Raw genomic sequence first — 22317 nt, 5'->3', positions numbered from 1 at the left:
AAAATTTTTAAATTTATGATATGAATTCTAAATCTGTTGTCTGTAATATCTGGAACGAAACAGATGCCAAAAGAGGAAGTTGTGAAATTGCCACATGTTTGTTTCTATTTAACAAGAGTGTGGGGCCAAAGGAAGAAATTGTATACTTTTCCGACAGTTGTACTGGACAACAACGGAACTTACAATTCAGCACCATGTGTTTGTACACTGTTGTTAATCTTCCTATAAATGTCCTGACTCATTACTATTTCGAGCGTGGTCACTCTCAAATGGAGGGGGACAGTGTGCATGCCACAATAGAATGTGCAACAAAGAAATCAGAAATATTCACCACATCTGACTGGATCACAGCGATTAAAAATGCCAAGCGCAAAGATCCAAAGTACCAGGTAAAGGAACTCGGCAATGAAATGGTGTTGGATTTTAAAGAGTGTGCGCAGAGGGTGGTGAGCTGCAATCGCAGAAAGGATTCCACAGGAGAAAATGTGCATTGGAATAAAATTCATGTTTTCCAATACAAGAAAGAAAACCCAGACACAATTTACTTCAAGTATGAGTTTGATGATGAGTTTCGAGCAATGCCCTTACAAGGAAGAAAAAAGAAGTAAGGTTGATTGTATGCAGTTGCATCAGTATCCACTGAAACCACTGTACACCCACAGAATTCCAATTTCTGAGGCAAAATATAAAGATCTTCAAACACTCTGTCAAAGAGGTTTGATTCCACGTGCTCACCGGATTTCTTCAAGGCTTTACCGCATGAAGGAGATACAGATGCCTTGCCAGAACCGAATGGTTCTGATGAATCTGACATTGACAATTAAAATGTCCCTGTCCTAGACGCATCTAGCACATTTGTCAGTGACTGATTTCAAAGTGTTTTTTAATTTAGATTTTTCCCCATTAAAATGCGATATTGTTAAACTATGTAAGATTTTGGTTTATTATTGTTAAAATTTTTAATTACCCGGTTAATACATTAATTGTTACATTTTTGTGGGGGAGCTGCCTCTTCCTTCAATTTTATTCAAGAGTTGCATGTTTGTTAGAGTTGAATTCTTACATTGTTTTTGTTGCAATACAATTTCATATGATTGTTAATCTAAGAGATAACATTCTTTGATGTTATAATATAAAATGTCAAATTTTGTTTAGAATAATAATTTTACCATTTGTAGTGATTCTAATTTCAATTATGTAAAACAAATACACTTTGTAGACATGGTTATTATCATTTTTCATTTTGCTGTTGTTATCAGTTTAGTTCAAACAAACATTTCAACAACTTGCTTTAATGTATTTTGTATTACATGTATGTTATTGCTGGTACAAGTTATCCACTGTCTCCATGTGCTTGGGAGAAAATAATCATTCATTTATCTAAGGTTAAATTTAGAGAACATGGGGAATAAGTTTAAAAAGGAATTCCAGGTCCAATTTTTGGGATAAATAGAAATCAGTCTTCCATATTAAGATAAAAATAGTTGCATAAAATATGCAAATGATTGGATATTACTATGGATATGTATGTAAATTATTCAAACATCTATTATTCCATATTTACGTTAAAAGATGTCATTCTTTTCTCAAAATGACAAGAGTAAAATTATCTGATAATAATAATATTATTGATAGAAAAATGATTATAAAAGGTCGTAAGTGGTACATACACCCATGTACAAAGCAGGAGAAACCTTGCCTGTAAAGTTAAATAAGGTCGTAAGTACCAGTTAAGACTTTCATTTTAACCTTAGCAGAAGTAATTATAAATCTTATAAAGTATTTTCAATTATTTTTGCTTTATTTTCCTTTAAACTTTGTTAAAAACTATACAAAATAATCACATTTATTATTTAATAGGGTCTTTCATACGATTTATCAAACAACCAAAGAATATGCATTTTATTTTTTGCTCTAAACAGTTTTTTGTCATTTACGTCAAATTTTGAAACTCCAAAAAAGTTTACACACGACCTTTTAATACTACGGCGTCGAACTAGATATGATCTCATTGCGAGCAACGAGAGGTCTTCCGTCCGATTCTGAAAAACCAGAAGTCTCTGTCGAGACTGAAGCTCTACTGGTTTGTACTTATAGCAAATTAGGAAGAGAAAAATACTAAAGCAGTTGGGAACTGAAACTTTACAGCAACAAAAAAATTGAATAATGATCCTTGATTAAGTCTCTTTATGTTCTTAGTGTAGTCTTCTTGCATGCCACATTATATTATAATCAGACTAAAACTGTAGTTGAGTGCTATTTTTAGAGTATTAAACAGAAATTATCAAGGCAATAATGTTCATCGAAGTCAAAAACCGATACATAGAATTGTGTATCTTAGTGTAGTCTACTTGTGTGCCAACTTACATTGAAATCAGTCTAAAACTGTAAGAGACGTAGCATTTTGAAAGAATTTCACAGAAATTTCTATCTTTAGTAACCACAGCAACTGTCAAAATCAAAAACCGATAAACAGAATTGTGTATCTTAGTGTAGTCAACTTGTGTGCCAAGTTATATTGAAATCGGACCAAAACTGTAGGAGGAGTAGCATTTTGAAAGAATTTCACAGAAATTTCTATTTTTAGTAACCACAGCAACACCCTTCAATGAAATCAAAAACCGATATATAGAATTATGTGTAGTCTACTTGAGTGCCAAGTTATATTGAAATCAGACTAAAACTGTAGTAGGAGTAGCATTTTGAAAGAATTTCACAGAAATTTCTATATTTAGTAACAACGGCAACACCGTTCATCGAAATTAAAAACCGATACACAGAATTATGTATCTTTGTGTAGTCTACTTGTGTGCCAAGTTATATTGAAATCAGACTAAAACTGTAGGAGGAGTAGCATTTTGAAAGAATTTCACAGAAATTTCTATTTTTAGTAACCAAGGCAACACCGTTCATCGAAATTAAAAACCGATATATAGAATTATGTATCTTAGTGCAGTCTATTTGTGTGCCAAGTTATAATGAAATCAGACCAAAACTGTAGGAGGAGGAGCATTTTGAAAAATTGTTTACAGACAGACGGACGCCGGACGCATTACTATCGCATAAGCTCTTCTGGTCCCTGACCAGTAGAGCTAAAAACGTAAACTCGAGCTGAAAAAGTAAATCGAAAATTTTGGAAACAAGGGGGGTTGAACTCAACAAACAAATAACAAGCATGAAAATCCAACGCGCTAAATTCTGACAGTAACTACGCTATTGGAACCACTGGTCTAAGTCTACTTGTATATACTTCTGCAACAGTAAATCTGTGACTAAGAATTATTGAAAGGCGGGCCACTATTCATAATTTCGCGCCAAATGCCACGAGTTAAGCTTTTTCTTTGGAATGTTCTATTAAAAAGGTGTGATAGCTTGAATAAAATTAAAAAAGAATTTCCTATTAGTTACACTTTCATGAAAAGGTTGAAAATGCTTCGCCAAAAAACTTACCTCACCCTACGACGGTCAATGAATTGGACAGCATTCATGTTCAATAACTTGCATCAGATCTTTGAGAAAATAATGTATTTATAAACTTCATAAAGTGATCTTATTCAAAAATGGTTTTCTTTCTTTCTTTTTTTTTTTTCTTGTCTTTTGTATTAGTTTAATATGACACAAAAGTGCATGGGAAAAACAGTGGTTAAGTTTTATACTTACTTTATACATCGATATTGTTTCTTGATAAACTATTACCTATAACTATGATTTAAGATCTGTTTTTCCGTCGTGCAAAACAAATGATTGTAGGTATCTTATCTCATTTGCACATTTAGTCTGTTCTTTTTCTACTTTGAGCACCAGCCAAAACCAATTATAGAAGACGTTTGAGAAGACCCTGGAATAAATCTTCAGTTTGACACAGAACTGTAACGTAATTACTACGTGACAATCAACGTATTCATTTATATTTCATTTATCCTTATGTTACCTTCGTTCAAACAAACACTCGGCTGCCTCCGTAAACCCCTATTGCGAAATGTCGGAGTTGACAGAGACAGCCGCCATTTTGGACCCGCTTCAGATTTTCAAATGTTAATATCTCGAGTTTGGATTTATCAATTTACAAACAAATAACATATTTAGCCTAATTAAAAGAGTGTCTATTAACCCTACTACAATAATTCAAAAATATTGAAAAACAAAAAAAGTTAGAAAATTCTACTTTTTGAATTCCCATCTGGTAACGACCGGAAGTAGAGACGACGAACAAAAGTTCGCGTCCTGGATAGTACTTATCACGATCTATAATCCCTGAAAGTTTCACAGTGATATCTTTTGCCGTTCTTGAGATTAACCCCGGACAAAATGTCATTTTAAAATCAGAAAAGTGTCCGTAACTTGGCACCAGAAAAGAGTTTTCAAAAAATCTCTCGAATAAAATAACTTCAGATAATAACACATTATTCCTGCAAAATTCATGAAAATCCGTCCAGTAGTCTTTGAGAAATCGCGTGCACAAAATTAGATGTACGGAAAAATAATAATAACTAGAAACGATCTCGTTGCAAGCAACGAGAGGTCTTCCGTCCGATTCAGGAAAAAAAAACCCTCTAAAATCGAGCTGAAAAGTGATAAAAAAAAATTGCCACAAAGAGGATTGAATCCAGGTCGCCAGCGTGAAAATCCAATGCGCTTTTTTCTCTTTTATTCCGAACGCGCTTAAATTACGCTATTGGTTAACTGCTCAGAATGTTTTTGTATATACTTCTTCAACAATACACCTGTCTAAGAACTTTAAAAGGCGCGCCACTATCCATAATTTCGCGCCAAACGCCACGAGTAAATCTTCGCGCCTTTTCTTTGGAATGTTCCATTAAATAGGTGTCATAGCTTCAATGAAATTAAGAAAAAAAGAACGTTCTTATAGCCTAAATTTCGAGGTTTAGACAGTATATTTAACACATTGTACATATTCTATATCGTATATAGGTAAGTAACACTAAAGACGTGAAATAGTTATCATTTTAAACTATTTTTAATTTCCCGTTTATCCCCAAAGTGAACTATCCTGATTAGTTACACCTTACTGAAAAGGTAGAAATGGTTCGCTGAAAAACCTCAAATGTCTCGCCCTACGACGGTCAAGGAACCAGATACCATTTATGTTCAATAGCTTTAAATATCTTTGAGAAAAGAATGTAAATATAAACTCCATTAAACGATCTATTAAAATATGATTTTCTTATTTTTCTCTTCTGTTTGTATAATCTGACACAAGTGTGCATGGGAAAACAATAGTTAAGCTTTATACTTCAGATATACATCGATATTGTTTCTTGAAAAACTATTTCTTATAACTATGATATACGATCTGTTTTTCCGTCGTGCAAAACAAAAATACTGGATTTCGTATTTCATTTGCACTTTTAGTCCTTTCTTTCTTTGACAACTAACCAAAACCAATTATAGAAGACGTTTGAGAAGATCTTGGATTAAATTTAAGTTTGTTACGTAAGTACGACGTGACAATCAAAGTATACCTTTATATTTCATTTATACTTATGTTACTTTCGTTCAAGCAAACGCTCGGCTGCCTCCATAAACCCCTATTGCGAAATGTCGGAGTGGACAGAGACAGCCGCCATATTGGACTCGCTTCAGATTTTCAAATGCTAATATCTAGAGTTTATATTTATAAATATTCAAAAAAATTATATAGTAAGCATCAATGGAAGGGTCTCTATTAAGATTCCAAAAATAAATGAAAAATATTGAAAAACAAAAAAGTTAGAAAATACATTTTTTTTAATTCGCTTGTCCTAACGACCGGAAGTACTGACGACGAACGAAAGGTCGCGTCCTGGATAGCAAATATCACGATCTATAATCCCTGAAAGTTTCACATTTATATCTTCTACCATTCTTGAGATTAACCGTAGACAAAATGTCATTTTAAATTCAGAAAATGTCCCGTAACTTGGCACCAGAAGCGAATTTTCAAAAAATCTCTCGGAAAAAATAACTTCAGATAACAACACATAATTTCTGTAAATTTCATGAAAATCCACCCAGTAGTCTTCGAGAAATCGCGTGCACAAAATTTGGTGTACTGAAAAATAATAATAATAATAATAAGAAACAATAGAATCACTATAAGGTCTTCCGTGAAGACGGAAGACCTTAATAAGAAACAGTAGAATCACTATAAGGTCTTCCTTGAAGACGGAAGACCTTAAAAAACTAATTTCTGTACTGACCCCTAAAATCCCTTTTATTTTAAGAAATTTTATTTTCATGACCTAAGCACCGAAAGGCAATGCTAAAGTAGTTTTTCATGTGAAATATTATGAGACTTGCTTGCTTCCCTTTGAAAATAATGGACATCGTATGATTTCAAATTTAACATAGAAATCTCCATAGGCAATTTTAAAGTACTTATAAAACCGGAAGTACTCTACATATCCATACCAAAATTGACACATAGAGAGCATATTAGAATCCAAACAGCTTGGCAAACGATGATAACTCTTGCATCATTATTTTTGAAAATACTTAAAAATACAAAATTTCAGGTCTCTAACAGTCCTTTAAGGGGTCAAAAAGTGACCCCACGGCCCATAATTTTTAAATTGTACTTTTTATGCTTAACTCAAAACTGAAATCAGTTTGAAGATTGGTTGACAAATAAAAAAGTTACAGGGCAAAAACGATTTTAAGAGTTGACCCCTAAAAGTCCCTAATTTTTAGGGATTTAATTTTCATAACCTTTTCACCTGAAGACTTAATAAATCAATTATTCCCTGTAAATATTACAAGAATTGCTTGCTCTCCTTTTGAGATAATGGAAGATGAAAGATTTTTTTTTTACTATAGAAACTCCCATAGACAATTTCAAAGCCTCGTATAACCGGAAGTTCTGGTCTGGTGGACTTGAAACTTACATTACAGCCTTTAATTACTTTGATAAACAATATATAATCCTCAAAATAAATTTCCTACATTGTTTACAATTTTTTTAATTTCAATCCCCCCTTTTCTTAACTTTGGAGCCCTATAACACAAAAATATACCACAGGTGCAAAAACACTAACGATGACTTTTTTGTAGATATTACTTTGAGGAATACATTCCTAAATTTTGAACGAAATTGCATATAAAATAAGGAAAGTTTTAGGCTTTAGAGAAAATGTAGTTTTTGTCTTATAAATACCGGAAGTGACGTTTCCGGGAGTACAAAACCTTACTTATGGGAGACTTTTAGATGTTCCGTTAAATGGTTTTGTTTTAAATTACATATGTCTAGCGGTTTTCTTTAAATCCTTTAAATAAAAGTGTTAAGTATAATAATAATAATAATAATAATAATAATAATAATAATAAAACAAGACGAAAACAATAGGTCTTTTCGCAGAAAGCGAAAAGCCCTAAATATGAAAACCCTTGACTAACCATTCAGAAATTATGGCAAAGATAAAAGTTTTCAAGAGAAGATTGTGTTTGAAAGTTAGAGTCGAGTTAATTGGTACCAAAAGATCTTGGCACATGAAATCTATGAGAAATATGAAAGTCCTAGCATCAATTATTCAATAGTTATAGTCAAGCTTCAATTTTGTCAAAAGTAGGTTAAACTCTAAAAGTCAAAATAAAAGAATCTGGACACAGAAAGCATAAATAACAAGTAAAAATTATGGCTAAGCTACATTTTGACTAAATTTGCAAAAGAAGGTAAAACTCCAAGGTCAACCATAAGAAATCAAATAAACTGTAAATAAGGAAAGGTCTATCACAAGAAATAAACATAATAAATTTGATTGCATTCAGATGTTATGGGAAATGTTAAGGTTTTTTCAGGCAAACAGGTGAATTGGCAGGTGAACTAACTTATTAAGTTTAGTAACTAATTACTGTAGTCTTCCCTTATTCTCCATGAAAATATGACTTCACACTGATTGATTGTTTGATTCTTTATTGTTTAAAGTCCCTATAGAGAATTTTTCACTCATATGGAGAAGCCACAACTTCCAGTGGAGAGCTGCAAATTTTGTCCTATACTCGGCACTCAGGGCCATTGACCAGGAAGGGATCTTTTTCATGCCAGCACCTAGTACTTCAACACGGGACCTCAGTTTATACAGTCTCATCTGAAGGACCGGTCTCCAAGTTTCACAATGGTATTTGATTCCGCGACATAAGGATCAACTCCTTACTTCGCGACTCTAGAGCAGTGACTCTTCACACTGAAGACTGTAAATATGTCATGAAATACTAGTATGTCCTTGAAGTTGACATATTGGATTACCAGTAAATGGTCAATACTCACTTGCTGAATGTCTCTGATGCTGCTCCAAATATTGCAACTGCATTGACACCACTTAAAACCTAAATAAATAGTTAGTAATCTGGAGTTCATGTTTTATGTCCTGTTCATTGTTTGTAGACAAAATTCTACAAGAAATGATCAAACAGGGTACATATTTTGGAGAATGATTACTGAAAAATTAACCTTAATAAATGGATGACCTTAAACATTAACACATGTTAACACATGTATCTTTAAGCCAGATTTGAAATACTGAAATGCATTTAATAACTCACTGCATCTTTGAATCCCTTTAGATTTGGTGTTAAAGCTGTATATACTATTCCCCTCTGCCTCTTGATTGACTCCAGTACTACAGAATTGTCAGCCATCTAAAAATATGATGTATTATATCTGTAAATATTGTCGGTCAACTTCAATATTTCAGGAATATAGCCCCCCCCCCCCTCCAAAAAAGACAAGAGGCCCAGGGCCACATCGCTCACCTGAGCAACTGACTATGTAAAAGCAAAAATTATTTCAGTATTGAAAAGTTTACATATATATTATAAAAATGGGTTCTGTATTTTGAAAGTTTTTTCAGAAATTTCTATTTTTAGTAACCACTGCAACAATTAATGTTCATCAAAATCAAAAACCAATATAAAGAATTGTGTATCTTAGGGTAGTCTACTTGTGTGCCAAATTATATTGAAATCAGATCAAAACTGTGAGAGGAGTGGCATATTTGAAGTATTTCACAGAAAATTGTTTTTATTAACCAAGGTAACAATGTTCATGGAAATTAAAACAAGAGGCCCATGGGCCTTACAGGTCACCTGCGTATCATGTGACAACTTTCCAACAATTGAATTTGATTCATGTTTTAAACTAGAGGCCATGAAATTCACAATTTTGAAAGAGGCACCATTGCTTATCATAATTATACACTCAGCATTTTATTTTGGTTACTTAATACCCAGAGGTAGATCAGAGTAACAAAGAGAAAATGCATTTCCACTTTTAGTGAATTTCAGGGCCCCTGGGTCATGGCTTCTTGTGTTAGGGTGGGTCCACAGTTGAGCTCCCCATTCCACAGGAACCACTGACCCTGGGGCCACATCTTTCAAAATTTTGGAATTTAAAAAAAAATTTATTTCATCATGCTGTTGATTAATTACGAAGTGCAGATTTCGTATTAAATTATTTCAGACTATGTTACCCCCCCCCCCCCCCCAAGAACCTCTTCTGTCCCAGGGGCCAGGAAATTAACCATTTTTGGAAGAAGCAGGTTTTTTGTCAGAAATATATACTAAGATCATTGGCATTATACCCAACAACAAAGGAAAAGATTTTTCAAAGAATTCAAAGCATTTTCACTGTATAAACATTAGAGCCCCGCCCTAACACAAGAAGCCCTAACCCAGGGACCCTGAAATTCAAAATCCTTCCTCCTCATAACTACATGTATGTACATAGTTCATTGATTAAATACTCAGGTGCAGAAAAGAAGAGTTTTAAAGAATTTATGCATTTTCATTATATAATCAATAAAGCCCTGCCCTTACGTCAGAACTCCCAACCCAGGGGCCATTAAATTAACAATTTTGGAAGAGGTAGCCTTATTCAACATAACTATGTACTTGGTAAGTTTATTTAATACTCAGGAGCAAAGAAGAAAATTTTCAAAGAAATAATTCATTTTTTACTATATAATCTATATAGCCCCACCCTAGCACTAGAACCCCGGACCCTGGGGCCATAAAATTCACAATTTTGGAAGAGGCAGCCTTATTCAACATAACTATGCACTTGGTTAGTTTATTTAATGCCCATGAACTGAGAAGAAGAATTTCAAAGAATTTTTGCATTTTCACTATATAATCTATATAGCCCCACCCTAGGCTACCACTAGAACCACTGACCCTGGGGCTATTAAATTCACAATTTGAGAAGAGGCAGTCTTATTCAGCATAACTATGCACTTGGTTAGTTTATTCAATGCCCACAAACAGAAAAGAAGAATTTCAAAAAATTTATGCATTTTCACTATATAATCTATATAGCCCCACCCTGGCACTAGAACCCCGGACCCTGGGGCCATGAAATTCACAATTTTGGAAAAGATGGTCATTTTCAACTTACCTATGCACTTGGTTAGTTTATTTAATGCCCAGGAGCAGAAAAGAAGAATTTCAAAGAATTTTTGCATTTTCACTATATAATCTATATAGCCCCACCCTAGGCTACCACTAGAACCACTGACCCTGGGGCTATTAAATTCACAATTTGAGAAGAGGCAGTCTTATTCAGCATAACTATGCACTTGGTTAGTTTATTTAATGCCCACAAACAGAAAAGAAGAATTTCAAAAAATTTATGCATTTTCACTATATAATCTATATAGCCCCACCCTGGCACTAGAACCCCTGACCCTGGGGCCATGAAATTCACAATTTTGGAAAAGATGGTCATTTTCAACTTTTACATATGCACTTGGTTAGTTTATTTAATGCCCAGGAGCAGAAAAGAAGAATTTTAAAAAAGAATGCATTTTCACTATACAACCTGCTTAGCCACGACCTATCACTAGAACTCCTGACCCCAGGGCCATGAATTTCACAATTTTGGTAGAGGACTCAATGCTGATTACAATCATACCAACAGTTTGACTGTTTGATGTCCCAGAGTAAAGAAGAAGATTTTTAAGATTGCACTAATTTTAGTGGATTTTGCCCCACCCCCCAAGCCCCAGGGGGGCAGGGACCATGAAATTCACAATTTTTGTTCCCCTTCACCCATAGATGCTATATGCCAAATTTGGTTGAAATTGGTTTAGTGGTTTCAAAGAAGAAGCTAACAAGAGGCCCAAGGGCCTTGAATCGCTCTTCTGATAAATTGTACAATCTATCACTTCTATTTGAAGCCTCTTACTCTAAGTATCCTAAGATGCATGAACTGACAAAGTTTAATGATTCTTTGCCAATTAGGACTGAAGATATTTCAGTATACCTATAAAATACCGTAAGTAGGACATGGTGACCTACTTTTTGATTTGAAACTTTCTGTTGACTCAAGATGCATTAATTGACAAAGATTGATGGTTCTAAGCCAATAAGTACCTCAAATATTAAAGTAGGTCACTGTGACCTTCTTATGGTTGACATTCTCCGAGGGCCAAAGATGCATCAACTATCAGAGTTTGATGATTCTAAGCCAATAAGTACCAGAGATACTTAGATAAAGCAATAAAATGTAAAAAAAAATAGGTCACCGTGACTTACTTTTTGGTCGACATTTTCCGAGGACCAAAGATGCATCAACTGACAATGTTTGATGATTCTAAGCCAATAAGTATCTGAGATAATTAAAAGTAGGTCACTGTGACCTACTTTTTGGTCGACATTCTCCAAAAACCCAAGATGCCTCAACTGACGTTTGATAATTCTAAGCCAAATAGTACCTAAGATATAACCATAAAATGTCTAAACTACGGAAGGTCACGGTGGCCTACTTTTGGCCAACATTCTCTGAAAAACCAAGTTGCATCAAATGACAAAGTTTTTATAATTCTAAGCCAAAAAGTACCTAAGATACTTAAATATAACCATAAAATGTCAAAAGTAGGTCACCATGCTTTTTGGTCAACATTTTCAGAGGGCCCAAGATGCATCAACTGACAATGTTTCATGATTCTAAGCCAATAAGTACCTGAGATAATCAAAAGTAGGTCATTGAGACCTACTTTTTGGTCTACATTCTCCGAAAACCCAAGATGCCTCAACTGACAACGTTTGACAATTCTAGGCCAATTAGTACCCAGGATACTTATGTATAGCCATAAAATTCAAAAGTAGGTCACAGTGACCTACCTTTTGGTTGACATGTTCCGAAAACCAAAGATGCATTAACTGACAAAGTTTGATGATTCTAAGCCCAAAAGTACCTGAGATACTGAAATATAGCCATAAAATGTCAAAACTAGGTCACAGTGACCTACTTTTTGGTCTACATTCTCCGAAAACCCAAGTTGTATCAACAGACAAAGTTTGATGATTATAAGCCAAAAAGTACCCAAGATACTTAAATATAGCCAAAAAAATGTCAAAAGTAGGTCACCGTGCCTGCAAAATTCAAAAAGAAGGTCACAGTGACCTACTTTTTCATAAATATGTTTTAAGGCCCCAAGATGCATCAACTTACAAGATTTGGTGAATCTAAACCTCTCACTATCTGAAATAATGGGATTAAATGTTTTAGAAAAGATGAGCCATAAAATTCAACAAGAGGCCCAAGGGCCTTGAATCGCTCTTCTGATAAATTGTACAACCTATCACTTCTATTTGAAGCCTCTAACCCTAAGTATTCTAAGAGCCAAGTTGCATCAACTGACAAAGTTTGATGATTCTTAGCCAATTATAACTGAAGATATTTTAATAAAGCTACAAAAAAAACCATAAGTAGGTCACAATGACCTACTTTAAGATTGAAGTTTTCTGAGGACTCAAGATGCATTAATAAACAAAGATTGAAGATTCTAAGCCAATAAGTATGTGAGATAGTCAAAAGTAAGTCACTTTGACAAATTTTTCATCTACATTCTTGGAAAAACCAAAATGCATCAACTGACAAAGTTTGATTATTCCAAGCCAATAAGTACTGGAGATACTTAATTATAGCCATAAAATGTTAAAAGTAGGTCAATGTGACCTAATTTTTAGTAGGCGATTTTCGAAAGCCCAAAATACATCAACTGACAAAGTTTGATGATTCTCAGCCAATATGTATTAAATGAGATATTCAAAAGTAGGTCACCGTGACCTACTTTTTGGTCATCACTCTCCGAAAACCCAAGATGCATCAACTCACAAAGTTTGATGATTCTAAGCTTATAAATACCTAAGATACTTAAATAAAGCTATAAAATGTCAAAAGTAGGTCACCATGACCTACTTTTTGGTCGTCACTCTCCAAAACCCAAGATGCATCAACTCACAAAGTTTGATGATTCTAAGCTTATAAATACCTAAGATACTTAAATAAAGCTATAAAATGTCAAAAGTAGGTCACCGTGACCTACTTTTTGGTTGTCACTCTCCAAAAACCCAAGATGCATCAACTCACAAAGTTAGATGATTCTTAGCCAATAAATACTGAAGATACTTAAATAAAGCCATAAAATGTCAAAAGAAGGTCACCGTGACCTACATTTTAGTCAACAATTTTCAAAGTCCCAAGATGCATCTGCTGACCAAGTTTGATGATCGTAGGTCTGAAGGTAATCAAAATATGCCTTTTAAACAATATGAAAACATATGCCTGCAAAATTCAAAAAGTAGGCCACAGTCACCCACTTTTTCATAAATATGTTTTAAGGTCCCAAGATGCAGCAATTTACAAGATTTGATGATTCTAACCCTCTCAGTGTCTGCAATAATGGGATTAAATTTTCAAAAAGGATAAGTCATAAAGTTCAAAAAGTAGGTCAAGGTGACCTACTTTTAAGTTGACGTTGTTCAAGGACCCAAGACGCATCAACTAACAAAGTTTGATGATCATAGGCCTTAAAGTGTCCAAAATATGCCTTCAAATCAATTTGAAAACAAATGCCCGCAAAATTTAAAAAGTAGGTCACTGTGACCTACTTTTGATTTAACATGATGTGAAGTCTTAAGATGCATCAACTTACAAGATTTGATGATCCTAGTCTTTATAGTAAGCAAAATATAAACGTTTTTATCAATTGTAAATTTAGGTCAACTTTGAAGTGACCTTGAAACCACGCCCTTTGCCCCAGGGTCATGCCTTGAACAATTTTTAATCTTTGACATATCCTGATCCTTGTGTGTAAGTTTGGTGAAAATCTGCCAGGTGATTCTGGAGAAGAAGATTTTATAGCAACCGGTACTTTTGGTTTTGTTTTCCTGATTATTATCTCCCCTTGTTTAAGGGTCCCAACCCTTATTTTAGTATAAATGGTAGCCCTTGGGCCAAGGATACCCTGTGACAAATTTGACACTGATTGGCCAAGGCGTTCTTGAGTTATGGCCCATTTTCTAAAAAGTTAACGCACACCGCACACCGCACGACGCAGACCGCACAAATGGCCATAGCATTAGCTCTTTGAGCCTTTGGCTCAGAAGAAATTAAAAAGTAGGTCACGGTGACCTACTTTTAAGTTGACCTTGTTTAAGGACTCAAGATGCATCAACTGACAACGTTTGACGATCATAGGCCTTAACGTGTCCAAAATATGCCTCCAAATCAATTTGGAAACAAAAGCCCATAAAATTTAAAAAGTAGGTCACGGTGACCTACTTTTGTGTTAACACGATGTGAAGTCCTAAGATGCATCAACTTACAAGATTTGATGATCCTAGTCTTTATAGTAAGCAAAATGTAAACGTTTTTATTAAATGTAAATTTTGGTTAACTTTGAAGTGACCTTGAGACCACATCCTTTGCCCCAGGGTCATGCCTTGAACAACTTTTAATCTTCAACATATCCTGAACCTTGTTTGTAAGTTTGGTGAAAATCTGCCTGGTGGTTCTGGAGAAGAAGATTTTTTAGCAACTAGTACTTTTGGTTCTATTTTCCTGATTATCTCCCCTTGTTTTAGGGTCCAAACCCTAGTTTTAGTATAAATGGTAGCCCTTGGGCCAAGGATACCCTGTAACAAATTTGACAATGATTGGCCAAGGGATTCTTGAGTTATGGCCCATATTCTAATAAATTGCCACGCCACAGCATGATACGCCCGTCAAAAAATTACACAATTATCTTTAACAGTTTAGAGTGCAAGAAAATCATGTCAACCTTGATTCTAAGATTTCAATGATTTTTCCATTTTTTTAAAAAAATATTTCTTTACCCATCCCCTGTGCTGTAGGCATAATTATAACAAATATTACATAACTGATAGATTTCTATACTATTTGTGTTAGACTTTGTCAAATGCCGGCCATCATAATAAACAATATCAAATTAGTCTTAACAACTTAATCTATGCCAAATCAATTTTGAAAAGAAAGGCTGGCCATCAAATGATATATGCTATAAACTGACCAGCAGTTCTTCTGTCTAATCCCCAAAGGATACAGATAAGGCAGCGCTTGATCAGATAGCCTTCCTACATTGAACTCATTAATTAATTTTTGACTGGATGCTTGTCTACTCATTACTCCCTTACTATTAATTGATCTGCACTTTTTATCCTAAAACACTTTTAAAACATATAAAATACTCCATGATTTCTTTTTAGATGTAATGCCAGACAAGTTTTATATTTAATACATATGGACAAGTAGGCATGCTGATTCAACACCACTCCAAAAAATTAGTTTTTAATTAATTAATATTATATAATATCAGATTATTAGTTTATTATGCAATATCAAATAAGTTTTAATTACTTTTCATAAAATTCATTTTAAAACTTAGGCTAGCCAACAAGAGCTATTTTTAATCGGCTGTCCATTTGCCCAATACCCGAGGGATATAGATAACAGCAATGCTCTACTAGTTACCTCCTCACACTAAACTCATTAATTTCTCTCTAATTTGACATGCAACTTTCTGCTATCAAAATTCTTCTTGAGTGCTTGATAATTATGCCCATGGGACAAACTGAATTCCTCTCATTAACATTGAAATTTGTTTAAGATTGCTGTAAAGTATATGATAAAAAAAATAAGTTTTTACTTGATTTAATACTTTTTAATAAGGATACAACTCTATTTTTTACATTTTTAGGATTATGAAATTTAAAATTTAAAAAACTTAGTTTTTAAAAAAATTTCACTAAAATTAAAGGTCACAGTGACCTTGAAATAGGTCGCGACACACCTTCTACCTAAGATGTATACTTTTGCCAAGTTTGATAGCTCTAGGTCTAATATTTTTCTAGTTATGAGCCGGACAGGATTTTTCCATATTTGGCCATAGCATATTTATTAAAGGTCAGAGCGACCTACTTTTTGTGCGCGACACACCGTCTACCCAAGAAGTATCAGTTGACAAAGTTTGATAATCCTAGGCCTAATAGTATTGAAGTTATGAGCCGGACACGATTGGACAGACGGACGGACGGACATGAAGCCTATAACATAATACGTCCCGTCTTAAGACGGGCGTATAAAAAGTTAACGCACACCGCACACTGCACGACGCACACCGCACATCGCACAAATGGCCATAGCATTAGCTCTTTGAGCCTTTGGCTCAGAAGAGCTAAAAATGTTCAAATGTTAACACACAACGACGGACGAAAACAGATAGCAATAGGTCACCTGAGTTTACTCAGGTGACCTAAAAATGGACAAACAGAATTATGTATCTTAGTGTAGTCTACTTGTGTGCCAAGTTATATTGAAATCAGACCAAAACTGTAGGAGCCGAGGGATAGCATTTTGAAAGTATTTCATAGAAATTTCTATTTTTTGTAACCATGGCAACACCATTCATTGAAATCAAAAACAATATGAAAAATTATGAATCTTAAAGTAATCTACTTGTGTGCCAAGTTATATTGAAATCAGACCAAAACTGTATGAGGAGTAGCATTTTGAAAAATTGTTTACAGACAGACAGACAGTCATAAAGCTAGACAGACAGACAGACAGATGGACACATTTCTATCGCATAAGCTCTTTTGGTCTGACCAGTAGAGCTAAAAAAATACAGCAATGGGTATTGTGAATATATCGGATACACCAGTTAACCGTTAATATCACACCGCACTAGTTTCAAGATGAAGTCAAAAGCATCAAATATTTACAGAGGGAGACAGAAACATCAGAAAAAATGTGATCACTTGAACTTTAAGCTCAGTTGAGCTCATTAAAAAATTAATGAAGTAGAGAAAATACCTGTGGAATCCATTTTGGAGATACAAAACTTGTAACTTCAATTACAGGAAGCTGTGCTTCAGATAATTTGTTGATAAATTCAACTTTTGTCTCTGTAGGTACAAATTTCTGTCAAATAAAGATTTTGACAATAAGATTATATTAAAGTAATGACAATAAATTTTCCACAATAATGTAAAACAAACAGCCTTCAACTTATTATACACCCCCTCTTGAAAAGTGGGAGGGTATAAAGTGATCAGGATGTTTGTCTTTACCATCAGTCTGTTACACTTTGGGGTACCCATCTCTTATCCACAACTCCTCTTATACCATTGAATGAAATTAAAAGAGACTCACAAAATCTTTGTTATGCATGTATAAAGCCATTTATATAATGACCTCCTACTTTACTTTTTGATCAGACACATTTTGAGTTGTCCATAGCAAAACATGGACACTGCCATTCTTTCTATGATATTGAAGCATCAATTTTTATTATATCTTCAACTCCTCCTGTACCACTCATCACCGAATAAAATTTAACAAGAAGTCTGTGAGCCAATGCTCACTAGTAATACCCCAGCTCTGATGTGAATATACACTATTATGTTAATATACACAAGTTCAGTTACAGGAAGATGCACAGATAAATATAGGATCTCCCATGATCTGTGGATGGATATGAATTTTATCCAACAAGTTTAGTGTTTTTTTTTAATCCCCAAGCCTTGGTAAGGGGATAAAAACACACAAGTTGGATAAATATCATATCAAACTGCAAATCATGGGAGATTCTTTTTATCCCATGTTAAATACTTCATAACCAATGTTTTACACTGTTTCTATATTGGACTCCACTTAATTTTACTTCATCACGCTATATGCAGAAACCATTGTGATGTCACAACTGCACTGAACTGTGGGATATAAAACAAGAGGCCCATGGGCCACATCGCTCAACTGAGTAACTTGAGTGATGCAGTTCTTTACCAGTCTCATCTCTTGTTATACCTATTGGGGCCCCCTACCCCCTCCCTGTCATGATTTTTTATACTATAGAATCTACACTACCCAAGGATGCTTCCACATATACTCTAGAATCTACACTACCCAAGGATGCTTCCACATAAGCTTTCCTGACCCAGTGGTTCTTGAGAAGAAGATTTTAAAAGATTTTTCCTATATATTTCTATGTAAAAATTGGATTCCCTATTATGGCCCTGTCCTACCCCCGGGGGCCATGATTTTGACAATTTACAATCTTCACTACCCTAAAATGCTTCCACATAAGTTTCAGCTTTTCTAGCCCAATGCTCCTTGAGAAGAAGCGTTTTTAAGATTTTTTCCTATATATTTCTAAGTAAAACTTGGGATTCCCTATTGTGGCCCCACCCTACCCCTAGGGGTCATGATTTTAACAATTTAGAATTTACACTACCCTAGGATGCTTCCACATAAGTTTCAGTTTTCCTGGCTCAGTGGTTCTTGAGAAGAAGACTTTATAAGATTTTTCCTATATATTTTTATGTAAAACTTGGATTCCCTATTGTGGCCCCGCCAATCCCTGGGGTCATGATTTGAACAATTTAAAATCTACACTACCCCAAAATGCTTCAACATAAGTTTCAGCTTTTCTTGCCCAGTGGTTCTTGAGAAGAAGATTTTTAATGACCCCACCCTATTTTTGTCTTTTCTTAATTATCTCTCCTTATGAGGGGTCTTTGCCCTTCGTTTTTACAATTTAAACTCCCCTTTAACTATGAACGCTTTGTACCATTAGTTTGATTAAAATTGGCCCAGTGGTTCTTGAGAAGAAGTCAAAATTATGAAAAGTTAACAGGGTCCGCCGTTATAAAACATACTTAAGTCTGAGAATGCTCTCAAGTCTGAGAATTTTCTTAAATCCAAAATTCTCAGACTCAGCGGCCGTCATAAAAAGTTGAGAAAAATAAAAATTCCTTAATCTCTTCTATTCTCAAATTCTCAGCTGAGTAATTCTCAAGACTTGAGTTGAGATTTTTTTGAGAATTCTCAAAGTTTTATGACGGCGGACCCAGGTGGACGTATGGAGAGACAGATAGCCTTCGGCTCAGGTGAGCTAAAAATGTATCCCACCATATGGCATGCCTAAGCAAAGAAAGTGCCTCTGCAATGAGTAGTTGCTAAGAAAATTGTGACAAAAATTTGTTATGTATGGTACAGCTAGATGCATGGTCATAAACAGGAAGTTGAAATCGGATTTGAACGAAAATGTATCCCACTATATGGCATGCCCCAGCAAAGAATGCACTAAAATTACAAGCACCTGCAATGAGTAGTTGTTGAGAAAACTGTGATCAAAAATTTGTTACAGACACACAGACTGACGGAAAAACACGCAAGGGTAAAACAGTATACCCATTTCTCATTCAGAGCTGGGTATAATGATACTTTCACAGATTCTTTTTTACATAATGCAGTTGTGCACTTCCTAATTTACTTTTCAATCTGACATTTATGAGGGTTGTTCCAAAATTCAGAAGACAAGCGTTGTTTTGTAGGAACCCAATGTCATATATTAAGGAAACTTCTTACATAGATTAAACCAACACTTTCTAATAAATTCATAAACAAATAGCAAATAACTACATAAATTAGCCCTATTTAAACGATACATTTCATTCTCTTGTGTAGGAAGGCAGCGCTGTACCTGAAAGTTGCAATTAAAATTTGTATATTACATTTAAAATCCTACGGAAAAGTAATTACTACTCTGTATTTTTTTTAATGCAAATGAAAATTCTGAATAATGTAATATAAACCATATTTCCTCAAATTTTGGTATTTAAGTTTTCTCAAATATTAATTTTATAACGTTTTATATACATCAGGTTGAAATCCGACTTTTTGAAAAATTGTGGCTGCGTTGACATAGGCGGCGCACTGGACTAAAATCAAGTGTTTTGATTCTGAATTCACTCTTACAGAAATGTACAAGTCATAAATGTTTGGTAGGAAAGGAAATGTTTTCGGGTCCTTAGTATTTAAAATGATTGAAATGGTATCTCTATGTAAGTGAATAACGGAAACTTAAAAAAAAAGATGTATTTGTGAAACACTGATGCCCCGTATGGCAACATAGCAAAGATTAAAATTTTCTTTGATGCAAATTTAATATATTGGACATAATTGGTACCAAAAGTAGAATATTCTCATTGGAAATACAATTGTGAAATATGAAAGTAGGCCAAGGTTAAAAAATTTTCATAAGTACAAAAATCTTCAAGGTCATAGGTATCCAATGAAAGGTCTTACCACAAAAAATACATATGTACATTATGGAAGCTCTAGCCCTAACCGTTAGAAGTTATGGCCAAGGTTAAAATTTTAAAAAGTAGGTCAAACTCCAAGGTCAAGGTCATTAGGTCTTGCAATCAAATGAAAGTTCTTGTCACAGGATTAAGTATGTAAAGTATGAAAGCACTAGCGCTAATCCTTTAAAAGGAATGGTCAAGGTTTTTTTTAAAGTAGGTCAAACTTCAAGGTCAAGGTCAAAGGTTCAAAGTTCTTGGTATCCAATGAAGGGTCTCTCAGAAGGATTACATAATTGAAGTATGAGATCACAAGCCCTTAGCGTTCAAAAGTTTTTTGCCAAGGTTAAAGTTTTTTCATAAGTACAAAATCTCCAAGGTCAAAAGGTCAAAGTAATTGGTATTCAATGAAAGGTCTTTCACATAGAATACATATGTAAAATATGGAAGCCCTAGCCCTAACCGTTTAGAAGTTATGGCCAAGATTAATTTTTTTAAAGTAGGTCAAACTCAAAGGTCAAGGTCAAAGGGTCAAAAGTCTTGCTATCAAATGAAAGGCTTTGTCACAAGAATTAAATATGCAAAATACAAAAGCATTAGCCATAACCCTTTAAAAGTTATGGTCAAGGTTTGCTTTTTCAAATTAGGTCAATATCCAAAGTCAAGGTCAAAGGGTCAAAGTTCTTGGTATCCAATAAGGGTCTTTTCATAATGATTACAAATGTGAAGTATGAAAGCCCTATCCTTTACCATTCAAAATTTATGGCCAATGCTAAAGTTTTTTCACAAGTATAAAAGTCTCCAAGGTCAAGGTCAAAAGGTCAAGGTTGTTGGTATCCAATGAAATGTCTTACCACAAAGAATACATATGTGAAGTATAAATGTCCTGGTGTCTATTGTTTAAAAGATATGGCCAAAGTAAAAGTTTGGAATTTTTGTGGGTCAAACTCCAAGGTCAAATTTGGTGGTACCCAAAGAAAGGTCTTGTCACAAGGAATACACATGTGAAATATGAAAATCATAGCTCCACTAAATCAAAAGTTATAGGCAAGGTTAAAGTTTTTGCGGACAAAAAGACAAACAGCTAGACAGACAGAGAGACAGCTAGACAGACAGACAGACAGATGGACGCCGGACAAAATGTGATCAGCAAAGCTCACTTGAGCCTTCAGCTCAGGTGAGTTAAAAAGTAAACACAAAGAACTTTTCAAGCTTTACGCCAGTTTTTGTTGTTTTTTTTTTAGGGGGAGAGCCTGGGAGAGGGGTGCTGGGGGATCTTTCACGGGGATGTACATGTACTCCCTCCCTAAATCCAGATTTTCCCCTTAATTATGTTCCCCAAACGAAGTTGGGGAACATATTGTTTTTACTCTGTTTCTTATTATTAAGGTCTTCCGTCTCCAACGGAAGACCTTATTGTTTTCGTTAGGTTTCTTTTTCCCTATTATTATTATTAAGGTCTTCCGTCTCCAACGGAAGACCTTATTGTTTTCGTTAGGTTTCTTTTTTCCCTATTATTATTTTTTTTTTCTTACCGATTTTGTGCATGCGATTTCTCGGAAACGGCTCGGACGAATTTCACCAAATTTTCAGATCTGATAGATATTCATCTGAACCTTGTCGGAAATTTTCATCGTCGATGACGTCACCTCCGGTCGTGAGATACGGACGATTTTCTGAATTTTAGAGGGTCGGCTTGTCCTGAGATCTCCTCCTAAACGACTTAAGATATTGAGTTGAGATTTTCCGTGAAGGTAGAGGAGGGAGAGTAGATGTGACATTTTGCATATAGACCTTTCCAGGTAAAAAGGCATCGACGCTCGCCTGGGCTCGAAAAATAGGCTCATACGCATCTCGCAAAAATTGATACGTTTTCTTTTGTATCTTTTTACTTGTTAATATTTTGTTAAGACATATGTAATAAAAGATTTGCAA

General features: G+C 34.6%; 1 long non-coding RNA gene across 1 annotated transcript; it reads right to left on the bottom strand.

Annotated features, from left to right (window-relative positions):
• Window positions 1-8262: 8262 nt before the first annotated feature.
• On the bottom strand, window positions 8263-17219 carry LOC134243261 (uncharacterized). The gene is made up of 3 exons (XR_009987001.1): window positions 17111-17219; window positions 8539-8634; window positions 8263-8322 (listed from the first exon to the last, which is right to left on the bottom strand). It is a non-coding gene; the product is annotated as an uncharacterized LOC134243261 (long non-coding RNA).
• Between the last annotated feature and the right edge of the window lie 5098 nt (window positions 17220-22317).

Source organism: Saccostrea cucullata, unplaced genomic scaffold, assembly GCF_032062105.1.
Source record: "Saccostrea cucullata isolate Sc308-1 unplaced genomic scaffold, CSIRO_AGI_Scuc_v1 ctg2557, whole genome shotgun sequence".
Lineage (NCBI taxonomy): Eukaryota > Metazoa > Mollusca > Bivalvia > Ostreida > Ostreidae > Saccostrea > Saccostrea cuccullata.
This window is presented reverse-complemented; position numbering and strand designations above follow the sequence as displayed.